Below are 18,826 nucleotides of genomic sequence, written 5' to 3'. Positions count from 1 at the left end.
TGCATTTAAACATAGACCAAAGTCTTTCAACCTCCCTGTGAAAGACAGGAATGAGTACAGATATGGAAATAGAGATGTAAAAATAAGTTCATTGGTGCAGGCGGAGAATGAAATTAGTCAAAGACTTTCCTCGTAGGTTTCCATTCTTTACTATTATAGGAGCCAAAATCAGCGCAGTTAGTAAACTCCCAAGCTTACATCCCAAATTCTTTTTTCTTTTAGTTGTCTGCCTTTTACATGTTCCTTTTGCCATCATTCTGACCTGCTATCTAAACTCATGAACCTGTTCAGCATCCTACTCAATACATACATACCCGTAAAAGTACATACTCAAACGCATACCGACAATGTATCACCAACATAAGCACACACGCTTTCGCAAATCAGATGTATGATGACGTACTGAACACATGCAGAGATATACAGCCATTTTTACACAACCAGAAATTCATATACCTGGAGATCTACCTAGGTAAAAACCATGGTTTCTTTGCACTTTCTGTTGTTGGCTGTGAGCAAGCAGCAGGTGGCCTTGTAGCTCAGTGGCAGAGCACTGGTCTCGTAAACCAGGGGTCATGAGTTCAAACCTCATCAGGGCCTCGGGCGGATTATTTTCAAAAAGCACGGGGAAGAGAAGCCAGAGTTGCACCATCTACAGAGAACCTTTTATGACGGGATGCATCCTCATAATTGAAGTCTTCCACAGAAGGAGTGAAATAGAGTTCGAGAGGAAGGCCTAATGTTTTCAGGCAAAGACTGACAAAAACCTTGCAATGTCGCATGTAGCTGCTTTGGTGAAAAGACTGTTCAAGTTCACAATGCAACGGAGGGGTGTTCCCCATCTCCATACAATCATCTCTTTGATAATGTAAACGTGCCAGGCGTGTTGAAAGACAAAGACAGACACAACCGCACATACCAGTTGAAGAAAGACAGCCAGCAAACACATTTGTATAGAGGTAAGCAAGCCTCAATTAGAGATGTGAGTCCCTCCGTTTCTGCGGGAGTCCACAAGTTTAATAAAAAATGAACACATATCTTTCATGTTCTAATGATTACCAATCTTTCTGATTAGCTCTGCATAGCTCCAATGGCTATGTGTGTGTGTGTGTGTGTATGTGCCCGTGTGTGTAGGGGAAGGGGTCGGTAGATGTGTTCACGCAGAGCAAGTTGCATACATCGCCAACAGCCATTCTCTCCTGCTCCTGTGCATCCAGTTCGGAAGCGAACCCACCCAATTGTTCTATATGTCTGCTACCCTGACCGCATTCACACATCATTGGCTATTAGTATGCAGCTTGTGGGCGCTGTCAATGGGATATAAGCACCATTCCCCATGTCTGCAATAGCTAGACCAGATTCTGAGGTATGATGAGCAGGGGTCCAGGCACTTCGCCTGACGAACGCCGGGCTTAGCCCTGCCGGGCCTAGCCCTGAGGGGCCTAACTGGGCATGGCCCTGTGTAAGGTAGGGTGAGCAGGGGACCACTTGCAACTAACCTTCGGCACCAATCAGGCATGGAGAGGTCTGTGCAAATGCCCAGCCCTTTAGCAATCTCGATCTGCAAAACCTTCAACTCCTAATTCTCATGGCTCCCAGAAGCCCTAGCCCATATGCAAATGAGGCGAGTTCCTATCAGCATCCTTGTTCTGCTTGATTTTATCAAAGTGACTGCCTGATTAGTGAAAGGGTATTTATTCTCAGAGGTTTGCTTCAAAGGCGATAATGCAGTAAATAGACAACATTATTCTTTGTAAGTTGATATTGTCTCCTGGATCCTACTCCAGTAACCCTTTTTCTACCTTTACAAATGTCTTCCGTAAGTGGTGCTCAGCAGAAAATGGAGTATAATAACAGTTGACATTTTTTATTTTCTGTTCTATTTTCAAAAACCCTCCGTAGCTGTATTTAAAGCGCAAACACCCCATAAATAACTTGCAATGAGTATTCCATGTCTAAAAGGCAGAGGAGCTGTCATACAACATTAACTGACAATCAAGGAAACCTTGAGGTGAACCAAAAAATGTCCAGAACATTTATTGGTTCAATAATTCAGTTTTGAGGTGAATTAGTAAAAAGTTCCAAAGTTGCTCCAGGTGAGGCTTGAACTCACAACCTCGGCATTGCTCACTGCATGTACTGCTGTATAAGTACCGCGCGCTAACCGATTGCGCCACTGGAGCTGCTGTGTTTTGGTTTTCGACATGAAACTACACCCACAAACACACACACAAGTGTACAAAAGCACCCACAAGCTCTGGCATTGTCTTTTTAGCTGACACCAAATTATGGGTGCCTTGTAGTGCCCATATTGTGCCACTGGAGCTTACCTTTTAGCCTGATATACACTTTGCCACTGATGTTCAGCCAATGGTGCAGTCAAATGTCCCTTCTACATTTTTGTCATGCTGCAGGCAGTGCCACTGGAGCCAGCATGATGCTCTTCCTCATATTCAACACGTGTCAATTGAAACACCTCCCAATGTCATCTTGGCGATGCCTATAAACACCCCAGGACTTTGATGAATTTTTCTCAACAGCAAGTGAGGCAGTTTTCCTGCAAACGGCTGGATGTACCTCAACAAGGAACGCATTGTGGTTCTATTTTGAAGATGTTTGTGTTATTACCTGTAAAGACTTGAATGCCTAACATAATCCCTGTAGACGAGGTGGCCGAGTGGTTAAGGCGATGGACTGCTAATCTGCTGTACACGCGTGGTTTCGAATCCCACCTTTGTCGATTTTAACTTTTGAAATCTTTTTTAAACATCTGCATTGCTCTAAGCACCATTGCCATTGGCTTTCAAAGAACATACAGACAAAAGTGAAAATATGCATGTTAGTTGATTAAGAAGGACACAAACAAGGTTGTCGTGTTACTGGCAGGAATGCAATCTGCTGTGCTTGACTACCCTTTGAGCCAGAATCCGGATAGAAATTTAAAAAAGCAAAGGTAATATCCATATTGTCTCTCTGCTGCCATGTACATGTTTTTTTCAACTTTCACGCATCACATCTCCTCATTAGTCACCCTAAAATTGCACGGAATACGCACAAATTAGCTGCTCCTCAAAAAATCGGCCAGAAAAAAACAGGTCAAATCACAATCATATACATACATTCTCACACACCCTTCAAATATGTCTACCCAGTAAACATCATGTTGTGTGCTCGTTGTGTTGCTGTTATGCGTCGTAACCTGAGGGGCTCTGTAGCTCAGTGGCAGAGCACTGGTCTTGTAAACCAGGGGTCGTGAGTTCGATCCTCATCAGGGCCTCCAAATGGTAATTTTCTTGAACATTGTTGAATAGGAACTGATATTGCACATTGTACCTGTGCAACCTTTTACCAATGGATTCGGGCCTATAACAAAGCCACAAGCGCAAGGTGTCTGAATAGTCTGTGGGGAAGGTCGGCTTTCTGGACCTAATTTCTTCAAGAAAAAGACCTTGATAATTTTGTGATGACAGATGCAGATGATCACGGTGAAGCCCTTACTCTATTGAACAGTACAGCGGTTCTGGGTTGCACGCCTTTCTCTATTTTCAGGGACGTTGATGTGGCAAAATTTAATTGGAAAAGGGTTATTGCCATCACTCACTATTTAAATTCAATGACATCACAGGAAGCAGCAGCATCTGAACTTTGATCTTGGCTGGAAACGTTGAATGATGCCAAACACTGGGAAACTGGAGCTTGCGTTATGCTGGTTTTACTACTAATGGTGTGCCATACGGAAGCTCAAGCACCTTCCTCTGGATTAGTGTTGTGAACCCTCCAGGAGCTCTAGTTATATTTTTCTGAACTTCAACTTGATGTGTTTATCTATCAATGGCCGGGTAAGGAAGAACGAGTCAACGATCTTGTTTCTATTATGACAAACATGATCTATTTTTCACTGACTTTGCACCACCATTGTTTTATCTCTTCTTTAAGCATGGGATTCGAGCACTGTTCCCAAACAGACGAGGTGGCCAAGTGGTTAAGGCGATGGACTGCTAATCCATTGTGCTCTGCACGCGTGGGTTCGAATCCCACCTTCGTCGTATTTTTTCTTTATAGTCTGCATTTAAACATAGACCAAAGTCTTTCAACCTCCCTGTGAAAGACAGGAATGAGTACAGATATGGAAATAGAGATGTAAAAATAAGTTCATTGGTGCAGGCGGAGAATGAAATTAGTCAAAGACTTTCCTCGTAGGTTTCCATTCTTTACTATTATAGGAGCCAAAATCAGCGCAGTTAGTAAACTCCCAAGCTTACATCCCAAATTCTTTTTTCTTTTAGTTGTCTGCCTTTTACATGTTCCTTTTGCCATCATTCTGACCTGCTATCTAAACTCATGAACCTGTTCAGCATCCTACTCAATACATACATACCCGTAAAAGTACATACTCAAACGCATACCGACAATGTATCACCAACATAAGCACACACGCTTTCGCAAATCAGATGTATGATGACGTACTGAACACATGCAGAGATATACAGCCATTTTTACACAACCAGAAATTCATATACCTGGAGATCTACCTAGGTAAAAACCATGGTTTCTTTGCACTTTCTGTTGTTGGCTGTGAGCAAGCAGCAGGTGGCCTTGTAGCTCAGTGGCAGAGCACTGGTCTCGTAAACCAGGGGTCATGAGTTCAAACCTCATCAGGGCCTCGGGCGGATTATTTTCAAAAAGCACGGGGAAGAGAAGCCAGAGTTGCACCATCTACAGAGAACCTTTTATGACGGGATGCATCCTCATAATTGAAGTCTTCCACAGAAGGAGTGAAATAGAGTTCGAGAGGAAGGCCTAATGTTTTCAGGCAAAGACTGACAAAAACCTTGCAATGTCGCATGTAGCTGCTTTGGTGAAAAGACTGTTCAAGTTCACAATGCAACGGAGGGGTGTTCCCCATCTCCATACAATCATCTCTTTGATAATGTAAACGTGCCAGGCGTGTTGAAAGACAAAGACAGACACAACCGCACATACCAGTTGAAGAAAGACAGCCAGCAAACACATTTGTATAGAGGTAAGCAAGCCTCAATTAGAGATGTGAGTCCCTCCGTTTCTGCGGGAGTCCACAAGTTTAATAAAAAATGAACACATATCTTTCATGTTCTAATGATTACCAATCTTTCTGATTAGCTCTGCATAGCTCCAATGGCTATGTGTGTGTGTGTGTGTGTATGTGCCCGTGTGTGTAGGGGAAGGGGTCGGTAGATGTGTTCACGCAGAGCAAGTTGCATACATCGCCAACAGCCATTCTCTCCTGCTCCTGTGCATCCAGTTCGGAAGCGAACCCACCCAATTGTTCTATATGTCTGCTACCCTGACCGCATTCACACATCATTGGCTATTAGTATGCAGCTTGTGGGCGCTGTCAATGGGATATAAGCACCATTCCCCATGTCTGCAATAGCTAGACCAGATTCTGAGGTATGATGAGCAGGGGTCCAGGCACTTCGCCTGACAAACGCCGGGCTTAGCCCTGCCGGGCCTAGCCTGAGGGGCCTAACTGGGCATGGCCCTGTGTAAGGTAGGGTGAGCAGGGGACCACTTGCAACTAACCTTCGGCACCAATCAGGCATGGAGAGGTCTGTGCAAATGCCCAGCCCTTTAGCAATCTCGATCTGCAAAACCTTCAACTCCTAATTCTCATGGCTCCCAGAAGCCCTAGCCCATATGCAAATGAGGCGAGTTCCTATCAGCATCCTTGTTCTGCTTGATTTTATCAAAGTGACTGCCTGATTAGTGAAAGGGTATTTATTCTCAGAGGTTTGCTTCAAAGGCGATAATGCAGTAAATAGACAACATTATTCTTTGTAAGTTGATATTGTCTCCTGGATCCTACTCCAGTAACCCTTTTTCTACCTTTACAAATGTCTTCCGTAAGTGGTGCTCAGCAGAAAATGGAGTATAATAACAGTTGACATTTTTTATTTTCTGTTCTATTTTCAAAAACCCTCCGTAGCTGTATTTAAAGCGCAAACACCCCATAAATAACTTGCAATGAGTATTCCATGTCTAAAAGGCAGAGGAGCTGTCATACAACATTAACTGACAATCAAGGAAACCTTGAGGTGAACCAAAAAATGTCCAGAACATTTATTGGTTCAATAATTCAGTTTTGAGGTGAATTAGTAAAAAGTTCCAAAGTTGCTCCAGGTGAGGCTTGAACTCACAACCTCGGCATTGCTCACTGCATGTACTGCTGTATAAGTACCGCGCGCTAACCGATTGCGCCACTGGAGCTGCTGTGTTTTGGTTTTCGACATGAAACTACACCCACAAACACACACACAAGTGTACAAAAGCACCCACAAGCTCTGGCATTGTCTTTTTAGCTGACACCAAATTATGGGTGCCTTGTAGTGCCCATATTGTGCCACTGGAGCTTACCTTTTAGCCTGATATACACTTTGCCACTGATGTTCAGCCAATGGTGCAGTCAAATGTCCCTTCTACATTTTTGTCATGCTGCAGGCAGTGCCACTGGAGCCAGCATGATGCTCTTCCTCATATTCAACACGTGTCAATTGAAACACCTCCCAATGTCATCTTGGCGATGCCTATAAACACCCCAGGACTTTGATGAATTTTTCTCAACAGCAAGTGAGGCAGTTTTCCTGCAAACGGCTGGATGTACCTCAACAAGGAACGCATTGTGGTTCTATTTTGAAGATGTTTGTGTTATTACCTGTAAAGACTTGAATGCCTAACATAATCCCTGTAGACGAGGTGGCCGAGTGGTTAAGGCGATGGACTGCTAATCTGCTGTACACGCGTGGTTTCGAATCCCACCTTTGTCGATTTTAACTTTTGAAATCTTTTTTAAACATCTGCATTGCTCTAAGCACCATTGCCATTGGCTTTCAAAGAACATACAGACAAAAGTGAAAATATGCATGTTAGTTGATTAAGAAGGACACAAACAAGGTTGTCGTGTTACTGGCAGGAATGCAATCTGCTGTGCTTGACTACCCTTTGAGCCAGAATCCGGATAGAAATTTAAAAAAGCAAAGGTAATATCCATATTGTCTCTCTGCTGCCATGTACATGTTTTTTTCAACTTTCACGCATCACATCTCCTCATTAGTCACCCTAAAATTGCACGGAATACGCACAAATTAGCTGCTCCTCAAAAAATCGGCCAGAAAAAAACAGGTCAAATCACAATCATATACATACATTCTCACACACCCTTCAAATATGTCTACCCAGTAAACATCATGTTGTGTGCTCGTTGTGTTGCTGTTATGCGTGGTAACCTGAGGGGCTCTGTAGCTCAGTGGCAGAGCACTGGTCTTGTAAACCAGGGGTCGTGAGTTCGATCCTCATCAGGGCCTCCAAATGGTAATTTTCTTGAACATTGTTGAATAGGAACTGATATTGCACATTGTACCTGTGCAACCTTTTACCAATGGATTCGGGCCTATAACAAAGCCACAAGCGCAAGGTGTCTGAATAGTCTGTGGGGAAGGTCGGCTTTCTGGACCTAATTTCTTCAAGAAAAAGACCTTGATAATTTTGTGATGACAGATGCAGATGATCACGGTGAAGCCCTTACTCTATTGAACAGTACAGCGGTTCTGGGTTGCACGCCTTTCTCTATTTTCAGGGACGTTGATGTGGCAAAATTTAATTGGAAAAGGGTTATTGCCATCACTCACTATTTAAATTCAATGACATCACAGGAAGCAGCAGCATCTGAACTTTGATCTTGGCTGGAAACGTTGAATGATGCCAAACACTGGGAAACTGGAGCTTGCGTTATGCTGGTTTTACTACTAATGGTGTGCCATACGGAAGCTCAAGCACCTTCCTCTGGATTAGTGTTGTGAACCCTCCAGGAGCTCTTGTTATATTTTTCTGAACTTCAACTTGATGTGTTTATCTATCAATGGCCGGGTAAGGAAGAACGAGTCAACGATCTTGTTTCTATTATGACAAACATGATCTATTTTTCACTGACTTTGCACCACCATTGTTTTATCTCTTCTTTAAGCATGGGATTCGAGCACTGTTCCCAAACAGACGAGGTGGCCGAGTGGTTAAGGCGATGGACTGCTAATCCATTGTGCTCTGCACGCGTGGGTTCGAATCCCACCTTCGTCGTATTTTTTCTTTATAGTCTGCATTTAAACATAGACCAAAGTCTTTCAACCTCCCTGTGAAAGACAGGAATGAGTACAGATATGGAAATAGAGATGTAAAAATAAGTTCATTGGTGCAGGCGGAGAATGAAATTAGTCAAAGACTTTCCTCGTAGGTTTCCATTCTTTACTATTATAGGAGCCAAAATCAGCGCAGTTAGTAAACTCCCAAGCTTACATCCCAAATTCTTTTTTCTTTTAGTTGTCTGCATTTTACATGTTCCTTTTGCCATCATTCTGACCTGCTATCTAAACTCATGAACCTGTTCAGCATCCTACTCAATACATACATACCCGTAAAAGTACATACTCAAACGCATACCGACAATGTATCACCAACATAAGCACACACGCTTTCGCAAATCAGATGTATGATGACGTACTGAACACATGCAGAGATATACAGCCATTTTTACACAACCAGAAATTCATATACCTGGAGATCTACCTAGGTAAAACCCATGGTTTCTTTGCACTTTCTGTTGTTGGCTGTGAGCAAGCAGCAGGTGGCCTTGTAGCTCAGTGGCAGAGCACTGGTCTCGTATACCAGGGGTCATGAGTTCAAACCTCATCAGGGCCTCGGGCGGATTATTTTCAAAAAGCACGGGGAAGAGAAGCCAGAGTTGCACCATCTACAGAGAACCTTTTATGACGGGATGCATCCTCATAATTGAAGTCTTCCACAGAAGGAGTGAAATAGAGTTCGAGAGGAAGGCCTAATGTTTTCAGGCAAAGACTGACAAAAACCTTGCAATGTCGCATGTAGCTGCTTTGGTGAAAAGACTGTTCAAGTTCACAATGCAACGGAGGGGTGTTCCCCATCTCCATACAATCATCTCTTTGATAATGTAAACGTGCCAGGCGTGTTGAAAGACAAAGACAGACACAACCGCACATACCAGTTGAAGAAAGACAGCCAGCAAACACATTTGTATAGAGGTAAGCAAGCCTCAATTAGAGATGTGAGTCCCTCCGTTTCTGCGGGAGTCCACAAGTTTAATAAAAAATGAACACATATCTTTCATGTTCTAATGATTACCAATCTTTCTGATTAGCTCTGCATAGCTCCAATGGCTATGTGTGTGTGTGTGTGTGTATGTGCCCGTGTGTGTAGGGGAAGGGGTCGGTAGATGTGTTCACGCAGAGCAAGTTGCATACATCGCCAACAGCCATTCTCTCCTGCTCCTGTGCATCCAGTTCGGAAGCGAACCCACCCAATTGTTCTATATGTCTGCTACCCTGACCGCATTCACACATCATTGGCTATTAGTATGCAGCTTGTGGGCGCTGTCAATGGGATATAAGCACCATTCCCCATGTCTGCAATAGCTAGACCAGATTCTGAGGTATGATGAGCAGGGGTCCAGGCACTTCGCCTGACGAACGCCGGGCTTAGCCCTGCCGGGCCTAGCCCTGAGGGGCCTAACTGGGCATGGCCCTGTGTAAGGTAGGGTGAGCAGGGGACCACTTGCAACTAACCTTCGGCACCAATCAGGCATGGAGAGGTCTGTGCAAATGCCCAGCCCTTTAGCAATCTCGATCTGCAAAACCTTCAACTCCTAATTCTCATGGCTCCCAGAAGCCCTAGCCCATATGCAAATGAGGCGAGTTCCTATCAGCATCCTTGTTCTGCTTGATTTTATCAAAGTGACTGCCTGATTAGTGAAAGGGTATTTATTCTCAGAGGTTTGCTTCAAAGGCGATAATGCAGTAAATAGACAACATTATTCTTTGTAAGTTGATATTGTCTCCTGGATCCTACTCCAGTAACCCTTTTTCTACCTTTACAAATGTCTTCCGTAAGTGGTGCTCAGCAGAAAATGGAGTATAATAACAGTTGACATTTTTTATTTTCTGTTCTATTTTCAAAAACCCTCCGTAGCTGTATTTAAAGCGCAAACACCCCATAAATAACTTGCAATGAGTATTCCATGTCTAAAAGGCAGAGGAGCTGTCATACAACATTAACTGACAATCAAGGAAACCTTGAGGTGAACCAAAAAATGTCCAGAACATTTATTGGTTCAATTATTCAGTTTTGAGGTGAATTAGTAAAAAGTTCCAAAGTTGCTCCAGGTGAGGCTTGAACTCACAACCTCGGCATTGCTCACTGCATGTACTGCTGTATAAGTACCGCGCGCTAACCGATTGCGCCACTGGAGCTGCTGTGTTTTGGTTTTCGACATGAAACTACACCCACAAACACACACACAAGTGTACAAAAGCACCCACAAGCTCTGGCATTGTCTTTTTAGCTGACACCAAATTATGGGTGCCTTGTAGTGCCCATATTGTGCCACTGGAGCTTACCTTTTAGCCTGATATACACTTTGCCACTGATGTTCAGCCAATGGTGCAGTCAAATGTCCCTTCTACATTTTTGTCATGCTGCAGGCAGTGCCACTGGAGCCAGCATGATGCTCTTCCTCATATTCAACACGTGTCAATTGAAACACCTCCCAATGTCATCTTGGCGATGCCTATAAACACCCCAGGACTTTGATGAATTTTTCTCAACAGCAAGTGAGGCAGTTTTCCTGCAAACGGCTGGATGTACCTCAACAAGGAACGCATTGTGGTTCTATTTTGAAGATGTTTGTGTTATTACCTGTAAAGACTTGAATGCCTAACATAATCCCTGTAGACGAGGTGGCCGAGTGGTTAAGGCGATGGACTGCTAATCTGCTGTACACGCGTGGTTTCGAATCCCACCTTTGTCGATTTTAACTTTTGAAATCTTTTTTAAACATCTGCATTGCTCTAAGCACCATTGCCATTGGCTTTCAAAGAACATACAGACAAAAGTGAAAATATGCATGTTAGTTGATTAAGAAGGACACAAACAAGGTTGTCGTGTTACTGGCAGGAATGCAATCTGCTGTGCTTGACTACCCTTTGAGCCAGAATCCGGATAGAAATTTAAAAAAGCAAAGGTAATATCCATATTGTCTCTCTGCTGCCATGTACATGTTTTTTTCAACTTTCACGCATCACATCTCCTCATTAGTCACCCTAAAATTGCACGGAATACGCACAAATTAGCTGCTCCTCAAAAAATCGGCCAGAAAAAAACAGTTCAAATCACAATCATATACATACATTCTCACACACCCTTCAAATATGTCTACCCAGTAAACATCATGTTGTGTGCTCGTTGTGTTGCTGTTATGCGTCGTAACCTGAGGGGCTCTGTAGCTCAGTGGCAGAGCACTGGTCTTGTAAACCAGGGGTCGTGAGTTCGATCCTCATCAGGGCCTCCAAATGGTAAATTTCTTGAACATTGTTGAATAGGAACTGATATTGCACATTGTACCTGTGCAACCTTTTACCAATGGATTCGGGCCTATAACAAAGCCACAAGCGCAAGGTGTCTGAATAGTCTGTGGGGAAGGTCGGCTTTCTGGACCTAATTTCTTCAAGAAAAAGACCTTGATAATTTTGTGATGACAGATGCAGATGATCACGGTGAAGCCCTTACTCTATTGAACAGTACAGCGGTTCTGGGTTGCACGCCTTTCTCTATTTTCAGGGACGTTGATGTGGCAAAATTTAATTGGAAAAGGGTTATTGCCATCACTCACTATTTAAATTCAATGACATCACAGGAAGCAGCAGCATCTGAACTTTGATCTTGGCTGGAAACGTTGAATGATGCCAAACACTGGGAAACTGGAGCTTGCGTTATGCTGGTTTTACTACTAATGGTGTGCCATACGGAAGCTCAAGCACCTTCCTCTGGATTAGTGTTGTGAACCCTCCAGGAGCTCTTGTTATATTTTTCTGAACTTCAACTTGATGTGTTTATCTATCAATGGCCGGGTAAGGAAGAACGAGTCAACGATCTTGTTTCTATTATGACAAACATGATCTATTTTTCACTGACTTTGCACCACCATTGTTTTATCTCTTCTTTAAGCATGGGATTCGAGCACCGTTCCCAAACAGACGAGGTGGCCGAGTGGTTAAGGCGATGGACTGCTAATCCATTGTGCTCTGCACGCGTGGGTTCGAATCCCACCTTCGTCGTATTTTTTCTTTATAGTCTGCATTTAAACATAGACCAAAGTCTTTCAACCTCCCTGTGAAAGTCAGGAATGAGTACAGATATGGAAATAGAGATGTAAAAATAAGTTCATTGGTGCAGGCGGAGAATGAAATTAGTCAAAGACTTTCCTCGTAGGTTTCCATTCTTTACTATTATAGGAGCCAAAATCAGCGCAGTTAGTAAACTCCCAAGCTTACATCCCAAATTCTTTTTTCTTTTAGTTGTCTGCCTTTTACATGTTCCTTTTGCCATCATTCTGACCTGCTATCTAAACTCATGAACCTGTTCAGCATCCTACTCAATACATACATACCCGTAAAAGTACATACTCAAACGCATACCGACAATGTATCACCAACATAAGCACACACGCTTTCGCAAATCAGATGTATGATGACGTACTGAACACATGCAGAGATATACAGCCATTTTTACACAACCAGAAATTCATATACCTGGAGATCTACCTAGGTAAAAACCATGGTTTCTTTGCACTTTCTGTTGTTGGCTGTGAGCAAGCAGCAGGTGGCCTTGTAGCTCAGTGGCAGAGCACTGGTCTCGTAAACCAGGGGTCATGAGTTCAAACCTCATCAGGGCCTCGGGCGGATTATTTTCAAAAAGCACGGGGAAGAGAAGCCAGAGTTGCACCATCTACAGAGAACCTTTTATGACGGGATGCATCCTCATAATTGAAGTCTTCCACAGAAGGAGTGAAATAGAGTTCGAGAGGAAGGCCTAATGTTTTCAGGCAAAGACTGACAAAAACCTTGCAATGTCGCATGTAGCTGCTTTGGTGAAAAGACTGTTCAAGTTCACAATGCAACGGAGGGGTGTTCCCCATCTCCATACAATCATCTCTTTGATAATGTAAACGTGCCAGGCGTGTTGAAAGACAAAGGCAGACACAACCGCACATACCAGTTGAAGAAAGACAGCCAGCAAACACATTTGTATAGAGGTAAGCAAGCCTCAATTAGAGATGTGAGTCCCTCCGTTTCTGCGGGAGTCCACAAGTTTAATAAAAAATGAACACATATCTTTCATGTTCTAATGATTACCAATCTTTCTGATTAGCTCTGCATAGCTCCAATGGCTATGTGTGTGTGTGTGTGTATGTGCCCGTGTGTGTAGGGGAAGGGGTCGGTAGATGTGTTCACGCAGAGCAAGTTGCATACATCGCCAACAGCCATTCTCTCCTGCTCCTGTGCATCCAGTTCGGAAGCGAACCCACCCAATTGTTCTATATGTCTGCTACCCTGACCGCATTCACACATCATTGGCTATTAGTATGCAGCTTGTGGGCGCTGTCAATGGGATATAAGCACCATTCCCCATGTCTGCAATAGCTAGACCAGATTCTGAGGTATGATGAGCAGGGGTCCAGGCACTTCGCCTGACGAACGCCTGACAAACGCCGGGCCTAGCCCTGAGGGGCCTAACTGGGCATGGCCCTGTGTAAGGTAGGGTGAGCAGGGGACCACTTGCAACTAACCTTCGGCACCAATCAGGCATGGAGAGGTCTGTGCAAATGCCCAGCCCTTTAGCAATCTCAATCTGCAAAACCTTCAACTCCTAATTCTCATGGCTCCCAGAAGCCCTAGCCCATATGCAAATGAGGCGAGTTCCTATCAGCATCCTTGTTCTGCTTGATTTTATCAAAGTGACTGCCTGATTAGTGAAAGGGTATTTATTCTCAGAGGTTTGCTTCAAAGGCGATAATGCAGTAAATAGACAACATTATTCTTTGTAAGTTGATATTGTCTCCTGGATCCTACTCCAGTAACCCTTTTTCTACCTTTACAAATGTCTTCCGTAAGTGGTGCTCAGCAGAAAATGGAGTATAATAACAGTTGACATTTTTTATTTTCTGTTCTATTTTCAAAAACCCTCCGTAGCTGTATTTAAAGCGCAAACACCCCATAAATAACTTGCAATGAGTATTCCATGTCTAAAAGGCAGAGGAGCTGTCATACAACATTAACTGACAATCAAGGAAACCTTGAGGTGAACCAAAAAATGTCCAGAACATTTATTGGTTCAATAATTCAGTTTTGAGGTGAATTAGTAAAAAGTTCCAAAGTTGCTCCAGGTGAGGCTTGAACTCACAACCTCGGCATTGCTCACTGCATGTACTGCTGTATAAGTACCGCGCGCTAACCGATTGCGCCACTGGAGCTGCTGTGTTTTGGTTTTCGACATGAAACTACACCCACAAACACACACACAAGTGTACAAAAGCACCCACAAGCTCTGGCATTGTCTTTTTAGCTGACACCAAATTATGGGTGCCTTGTAGTGCCCATATTGTGCCACTGGAGCTTACCTTTTAGCCTGATATACACTTTGCCACTGATGTTCAGCCAATGGTGCAGTCAAATGTCCCTTCTACATTTTTGTCATGCTGCAGGCAGTGCCACTGGAGCCAGCATGATGCTCTTCCTCATATTCAACACGTGTCAATTGAAACACCTCCCAATGTCATCTTGGCGATGCCTATAAACACCCCAGGACTTTGATGAATTTTTCTCAACAGCAAGTGAGGCAGTTTTCCTGCAAACGGCTGGATGTACCTCAACAAGGAACGCATTGTGGTTCTATTTTGAAGATGTTTGTGTTATTACCTGTAAAGACTTGAATGCCTAACATAATCCCTGTAGACGAGGTGGCCGAGTGGTTAAGGCGATGGACTGCTAATCTGCTGTACACGCGTGGTTTCGAATCCCACCTTTGTCGATTTTAACTTTTGAAATCTTTTTTAAACATCTGCATTGCTCTAAGCACCATTGCCATTGGCTTTCAAAGAACATACAGACAAAAGTGAAAATATGCATGTTAGTTGATTAAGAAGGACACAAACAAGGTTGTCGTGTTACTGGCAGGAATGCAATCTGCTGTGCTTGACTACCCTTTGAGCCAGAATCCGGATAGAAATTTAAAAAAGCAAAGGTAATATCCATATTGTCTCTCTGCTGCCATGTACATGTTTTTTTCAACTTTCACGCATCACATCTCCTCATTAGTCACCCTAAAATTGCACGGAATACGCACAAATTAGCTGCTCCTCAAAAAATCGGCCAGAAAAAAACAGTTCAAATCACAATCATATACATACATTCTCACACACCCTTCAAATATGTCTACCCAGTAAACATCATGTTGTGTGCTCGTTGTGTTGCTGTTATGCGTCGTAACCTGAGGGGCTCTGTAGCTCAGTGGCAGAGCACTGGTCTTGTAAACCAGGGGTCGTGAGTTCGATCCTCATCAGGGCCTCCAAATGGTAATTTTCTTGAACATTGTTGAATAGGAACTGATATTGCACATTGTACCTGTGCAACCTTTTACCAATGGATTCGGGCCTATAACAAAGCCACAAGCGCAAGGTGTCTGAATAGTCTGTGGGGAAGGTCGGCTTTCTGGACCTAATTTCTTCAAGAAAAAGACCTTGATAATTTTGTGATGACAGATGCAGATGATCACGGTGAAGCCCTTACTCTATTGAACAGTACAGCGGTTCTGGGTTGCACGCCTTTCTCTATTTTCAGGGACGTTGATGTGGCAAAATTTAATTGGAAAAGGGTTATTGCCATCACTCACTATTTAAATTCAATGACATCACAGGAAGCAGCAGCATCTGAACTTTGATCTTGGCTGGAAACGTTGAATGATGCCAAACACTGGGAAACTGGAGCTTGCGTTATGCTGGTTTTACTACTAATGGTGTGCCATACGGAAGCTCAAGCTCCTTCCTCTGGATTAGTGTTGTGAACCCTCCAGGAGCTCTTGTTATATTTTTCTGAACTTCAACTTGATGTGTTTATCTATCAATGGCCGGGTAAGGAAGAACGAGTCAACGATCTTGTTTCTATTATGACAAACATGATCTATTTTTCACTGACTTTGCACCACCATTGTTTTATCTCTTCTTTAAGCATGGGATTCGAGCACCGTTCCCAAACAGACGAGGTGGCCGAGTGGTTAAGGCGATGGACTGCTAATCCATTGTGCTCTGCACGCGTGGGTTCGAATCCCACCTTCGTCGTATTTTTTCTTTATAGTCTGCATTTAAACATAGACCAAAGTCTTTCAACCTCCCTGTGAAAGTCAGGAATGAGTACAGATATGGAAATAGAGATGTAAAAATAAGTTCATTGGTGCAGGCGGAGAATGAAATTAGTCAAAGACTTTCCTCGTAGGTTTCCATTCTTTACTATTATAGGAGCCAAAATCAGCGCAGTTAGTAAACTCCCAAGCTTACATCCCAAATTCTTTTTTCTTTTAGTTGTCTGCCTTTTACATGTTCCTTTTGCCATCATTCTGACCTGCTATCTAAACTCATGAACCTGTTCAGCATCCTACTCAATACATACATACCCGTAAAAGTACATACTCAAACGCATACCGACAATGTATCACCAACATAAGCACACACGCTTTCGCAAATCAGATGTATGATGACGTACTGAACACATGCAGAGATATACAGCCATTTTTACACAACCAGAAATTCATATACCTGGAGATCTACCTAGGTAAAACCCATGGTTTCTTTGCACTTTCTGTTGTTGGCTGTGAGCAAGCAGCAGGTGGCCTTGTAGCTCAGTGGCAGAGCACTGGTCTCGTAAACCAGGGGTCATGAGTTCAAACCTCATCAGGGCCTCGGGCGGATTATTTTCAAAAAGCACGGGGAAGAGAAGCCAGAGTTGCACCATCTACAGAGAACCTTTTATGACGGGATGCATCCTCATAATTGAAGTCTTCCACAGAAGGAGTGAAATAGAGTTCGAGAGGAAGGCCTAATGTTTTCAGGCAAAGACTGACAAAAACCTTGCAATGTCGCATGTAGCTGCTTTGGTGAAAAGACTGTTCAAGTTCACAATGCAACGGAGGGGTGTTCCCCATCTCCATACAATCATCTCTTTGATAATGTAAACGTGCCAGGCGTGTTGAAAGACAAAGACAGACACAACCGCACATACCAGTTGAAGAAAGACAGCCAGCAAACACATTTGTATAGAGGTAAGCAAGCCTCAATTAGAGATGTGAGTCCCTCCGTTTCTGCGGGAGTCCACAAGTTTAATAAAAAATGAACACATATCTTTCATGTTCTAATGATTACCAATCTTTCTGATTAGCTCTGCATAGCTCCAATGGCTATGTGTGTGTGTGTGTGTGTATGTGCCCGTGTGTGTAGGGGAAGGGGTCGGTAGATGTGTTCACGCAGAGCAAGTTGCATACATCGCCAACAGCCATTCTCTCCTGCTCCTGTGCATCCAGTTCGGAAGCGAACCCACCCAATTGTTCTATATGTCTGCTACCCTGACCGCATTCACACATCATTGGCTATTAGTATGCAGCTTGTGGGCGCTGTCAATGGGATATAAGCACCATTCCCCATGTCTGCAATAGCTAGACCAGATTCTGAGGTATGATGAGCAGGGGTCCAGGCATTTCCCCTGACAAACGCCGGGCTTAGCCCTGCCGGGCCTAGCCCTGAGGGGCCTAACTGGGCATGGCCCTGTGTAAGGTAGGGTGAGCAGGGGACCACTTGCAACTAACCTTCGGCACCAATCAGGCATGGAGAGGTCTGTGCAAATGCCCAGCCCTTTAGCAATCTCGATCTGCAAAACCTTCAACTCCTAATTCTCATGGCTCCCAGAAGCCCTAGCCCATATGCAAATGAGGCGAGTTCCTATCAGCATCCTTGTTCTGCTTGATTTTATCAAAGTGACTGCCTGATTAGTGAAAGGGTATTTATTCTCAGAGGTTTGCTTCAAAGGCGATAATGCAGTAAATAGACAACATTATTCTTTGTAAGTTGATATTGTCTCCTGGATCCTACTCCAGTAACCCTTTTTCTACCTTTACAAATGTCTTCCGTAAGTGGTGCTCAGCAGAAAATGGAGTATAATAACAGTTGACATTTTTTATTTTCTGTTCTATTTTCAAAAACCCTCCGTAGCTGTATTTAAAGCGCAAACACCCCATAAATAACTTGCAATGAGTATTCCATGTCTAAAAGGCAGAGGAGCTGTCATACAACATTAACTGACAATCAAGGAAACCTTGAGGTGAACCAAAAAATGTCCAGAACATTTATTGGTTCAATAATTCAGTTTTGAGGTGAATTAGTAAAAAGTTCCAAAGTTGCTCCAGGTGAGGCTTGAACTCACAACCTCGGCATTGCTCACTGCATGTACTGCTGTATAAGTACCGCGCGCTAACCGATTGCGCCACTGGAGCTGCTGTGTTTTGGTTTTCGACATGAAACTACACCCACAAACACACACACAAGTGTACAAAAGCACCCACAAGCTCTGGCATTGTCTTTTTAGCTGACACCAAATTATGGGTGCCTTGTAGTGCCCATATTGTGCCACTGGAGCTTACCTTTTAGCCTGATATACACTTTGCCACTGATGTTCAGCCAATGGTGCAGTCAAATGTCCCTTCTACATTTTTGTCATGCTGCAGGCAGTGCCACTGGAGCCAGCATGATGCTCTTCCTCATATTCAACACGTGTCAATTGAAACACCTCCCAATGTCATCTTGGCGATGCCTATAAACACCCCAGGACTTTGATGAATTTTTCTCAACAGCAAGTGAGGCAGTTTTCCTGCAAACGGCTGGATGTAC

At 43.6% G+C, this 18,826-nt stretch overlaps 18 non-coding genes across 18 annotated transcripts; 13 read left to right on the top strand and 5 right to left on the bottom strand.

Annotated features, from left to right (window-relative positions):
* The first annotated feature begins 528 nt into the window (after window positions 1-528).
* TRNAT-CGU (transfer RNA threonine (anticodon CGU)) lies at window positions 529-600 on the top strand. Its single transcript has one exon. It is a non-coding gene; the product is annotated as a tRNA-Thr (tRNA).
* A 1,488-nt stretch (window positions 601-2,088) lies between these two features.
* TRNAI-UAU (transfer RNA isoleucine (anticodon UAU)) lies at window positions 2,089-2,183 on the bottom strand. The gene is made up of 2 exons: window positions 2,146-2,183; window positions 2,089-2,124 (listed from the first exon to the last, which is right to left on the bottom strand). It is a non-coding gene; the product is annotated as a tRNA-Ile (tRNA).
* Window positions 2,184-3,205: 1,022 nt separating this feature from the next.
* Window positions 3,206-3,277, top strand: TRNAT-UGU (transfer RNA threonine (anticodon UGU)). The gene has a single exon. It is a non-coding gene; the product is annotated as a tRNA-Thr (tRNA).
* Window positions 3,278-3,964: 687 nt separating this feature from the next.
* TRNAS-GCU (transfer RNA serine (anticodon GCU)) lies at window positions 3,965-4,046 on the top strand. Its single transcript has one exon. It is a non-coding gene; the product is annotated as a tRNA-Ser (tRNA).
* Window positions 4,047-4,592: 546 nt separating this feature from the next.
* On the top strand, window positions 4,593-4,664 carry TRNAT-CGU (transfer RNA threonine (anticodon CGU)). The gene has a single exon. It is a non-coding gene; the product is annotated as a tRNA-Thr (tRNA).
* Window positions 4,665-6,151: 1,487 nt separating this feature from the next.
* Window positions 6,152-6,246, bottom strand: TRNAI-UAU (transfer RNA isoleucine (anticodon UAU)). Its single transcript has 2 exons — window positions 6,209-6,246; window positions 6,152-6,187 (listed from the first exon to the last, which is right to left on the bottom strand). It is a non-coding gene; the product is annotated as a tRNA-Ile (tRNA).
* Window positions 6,247-7,268: 1,022 nt separating this feature from the next.
* TRNAT-UGU (transfer RNA threonine (anticodon UGU)) lies at window positions 7,269-7,340 on the top strand. Its single transcript has one exon. It is a non-coding gene; the product is annotated as a tRNA-Thr (tRNA).
* Window positions 7,341-8,027: 687 nt separating this feature from the next.
* Window positions 8,028-8,109, top strand: TRNAS-GCU (transfer RNA serine (anticodon GCU)). Its single transcript has one exon. It is a non-coding gene; the product is annotated as a tRNA-Ser (tRNA).
* A 546-nt stretch (window positions 8,110-8,655) lies between these two features.
* On the top strand, window positions 8,656-8,727 carry TRNAT-CGU (transfer RNA threonine (anticodon CGU)). The gene has a single exon. It is a non-coding gene; the product is annotated as a tRNA-Thr (tRNA).
* Window positions 8,728-10,215: 1,488 nt separating this feature from the next.
* Window positions 10,216-10,310, bottom strand: TRNAI-UAU (transfer RNA isoleucine (anticodon UAU)). The gene is made up of 2 exons: window positions 10,273-10,310; window positions 10,216-10,251 (listed from the first exon to the last, which is right to left on the bottom strand). It is a non-coding gene; the product is annotated as a tRNA-Ile (tRNA).
* A 1,022-nt stretch (window positions 10,311-11,332) lies between these two features.
* TRNAT-UGU (transfer RNA threonine (anticodon UGU)) lies at window positions 11,333-11,404 on the top strand. Its single transcript has one exon. It is a non-coding gene; the product is annotated as a tRNA-Thr (tRNA).
* A 687-nt stretch (window positions 11,405-12,091) lies between these two features.
* On the top strand, window positions 12,092-12,173 carry TRNAS-GCU (transfer RNA serine (anticodon GCU)). The gene has a single exon. It is a non-coding gene; the product is annotated as a tRNA-Ser (tRNA).
* Window positions 12,174-12,719: 546 nt separating this feature from the next.
* Window positions 12,720-12,791, top strand: TRNAT-CGU (transfer RNA threonine (anticodon CGU)). Its single transcript has one exon. It is a non-coding gene; the product is annotated as a tRNA-Thr (tRNA).
* Window positions 12,792-14,273: 1,482 nt separating this feature from the next.
* On the bottom strand, window positions 14,274-14,368 carry TRNAI-UAU (transfer RNA isoleucine (anticodon UAU)). Its single transcript has 2 exons — window positions 14,331-14,368; window positions 14,274-14,309 (listed from the first exon to the last, which is right to left on the bottom strand). It is a non-coding gene; the product is annotated as a tRNA-Ile (tRNA).
* Window positions 14,369-15,390: 1,022 nt separating this feature from the next.
* TRNAT-UGU (transfer RNA threonine (anticodon UGU)) lies at window positions 15,391-15,462 on the top strand. Its single transcript has one exon. It is a non-coding gene; the product is annotated as a tRNA-Thr (tRNA).
* A 687-nt stretch (window positions 15,463-16,149) lies between these two features.
* TRNAS-GCU (transfer RNA serine (anticodon GCU)) lies at window positions 16,150-16,231 on the top strand. Its single transcript has one exon. It is a non-coding gene; the product is annotated as a tRNA-Ser (tRNA).
* A 546-nt stretch (window positions 16,232-16,777) lies between these two features.
* TRNAT-CGU (transfer RNA threonine (anticodon CGU)) lies at window positions 16,778-16,849 on the top strand. Its single transcript has one exon. It is a non-coding gene; the product is annotated as a tRNA-Thr (tRNA).
* Window positions 16,850-18,337: 1,488 nt separating this feature from the next.
* Window positions 18,338-18,432, bottom strand: TRNAI-UAU (transfer RNA isoleucine (anticodon UAU)). The gene is made up of 2 exons: window positions 18,395-18,432; window positions 18,338-18,373 (listed from the first exon to the last, which is right to left on the bottom strand). It is a non-coding gene; the product is annotated as a tRNA-Ile (tRNA).
* Window positions 18,433-18,826: the final 394 nt, after the last annotated feature.

The sequence above is a fragment of the Ambystoma mexicanum genome, chromosome 13, assembly GCF_040938575.1.
Source record: "Ambystoma mexicanum isolate Mex_15411 chromosome 13, UKY_AmexF1_1, whole genome shotgun sequence".
NCBI classification, from domain to species: domain Eukaryota; kingdom Metazoa; phylum Chordata; class Amphibia; order Caudata; family Ambystomatidae; genus Ambystoma; species Ambystoma mexicanum.
Note: the sequence above shows the minus strand (reverse complement) of the source record. Positions and strands in the feature narration are given on the sequence as shown.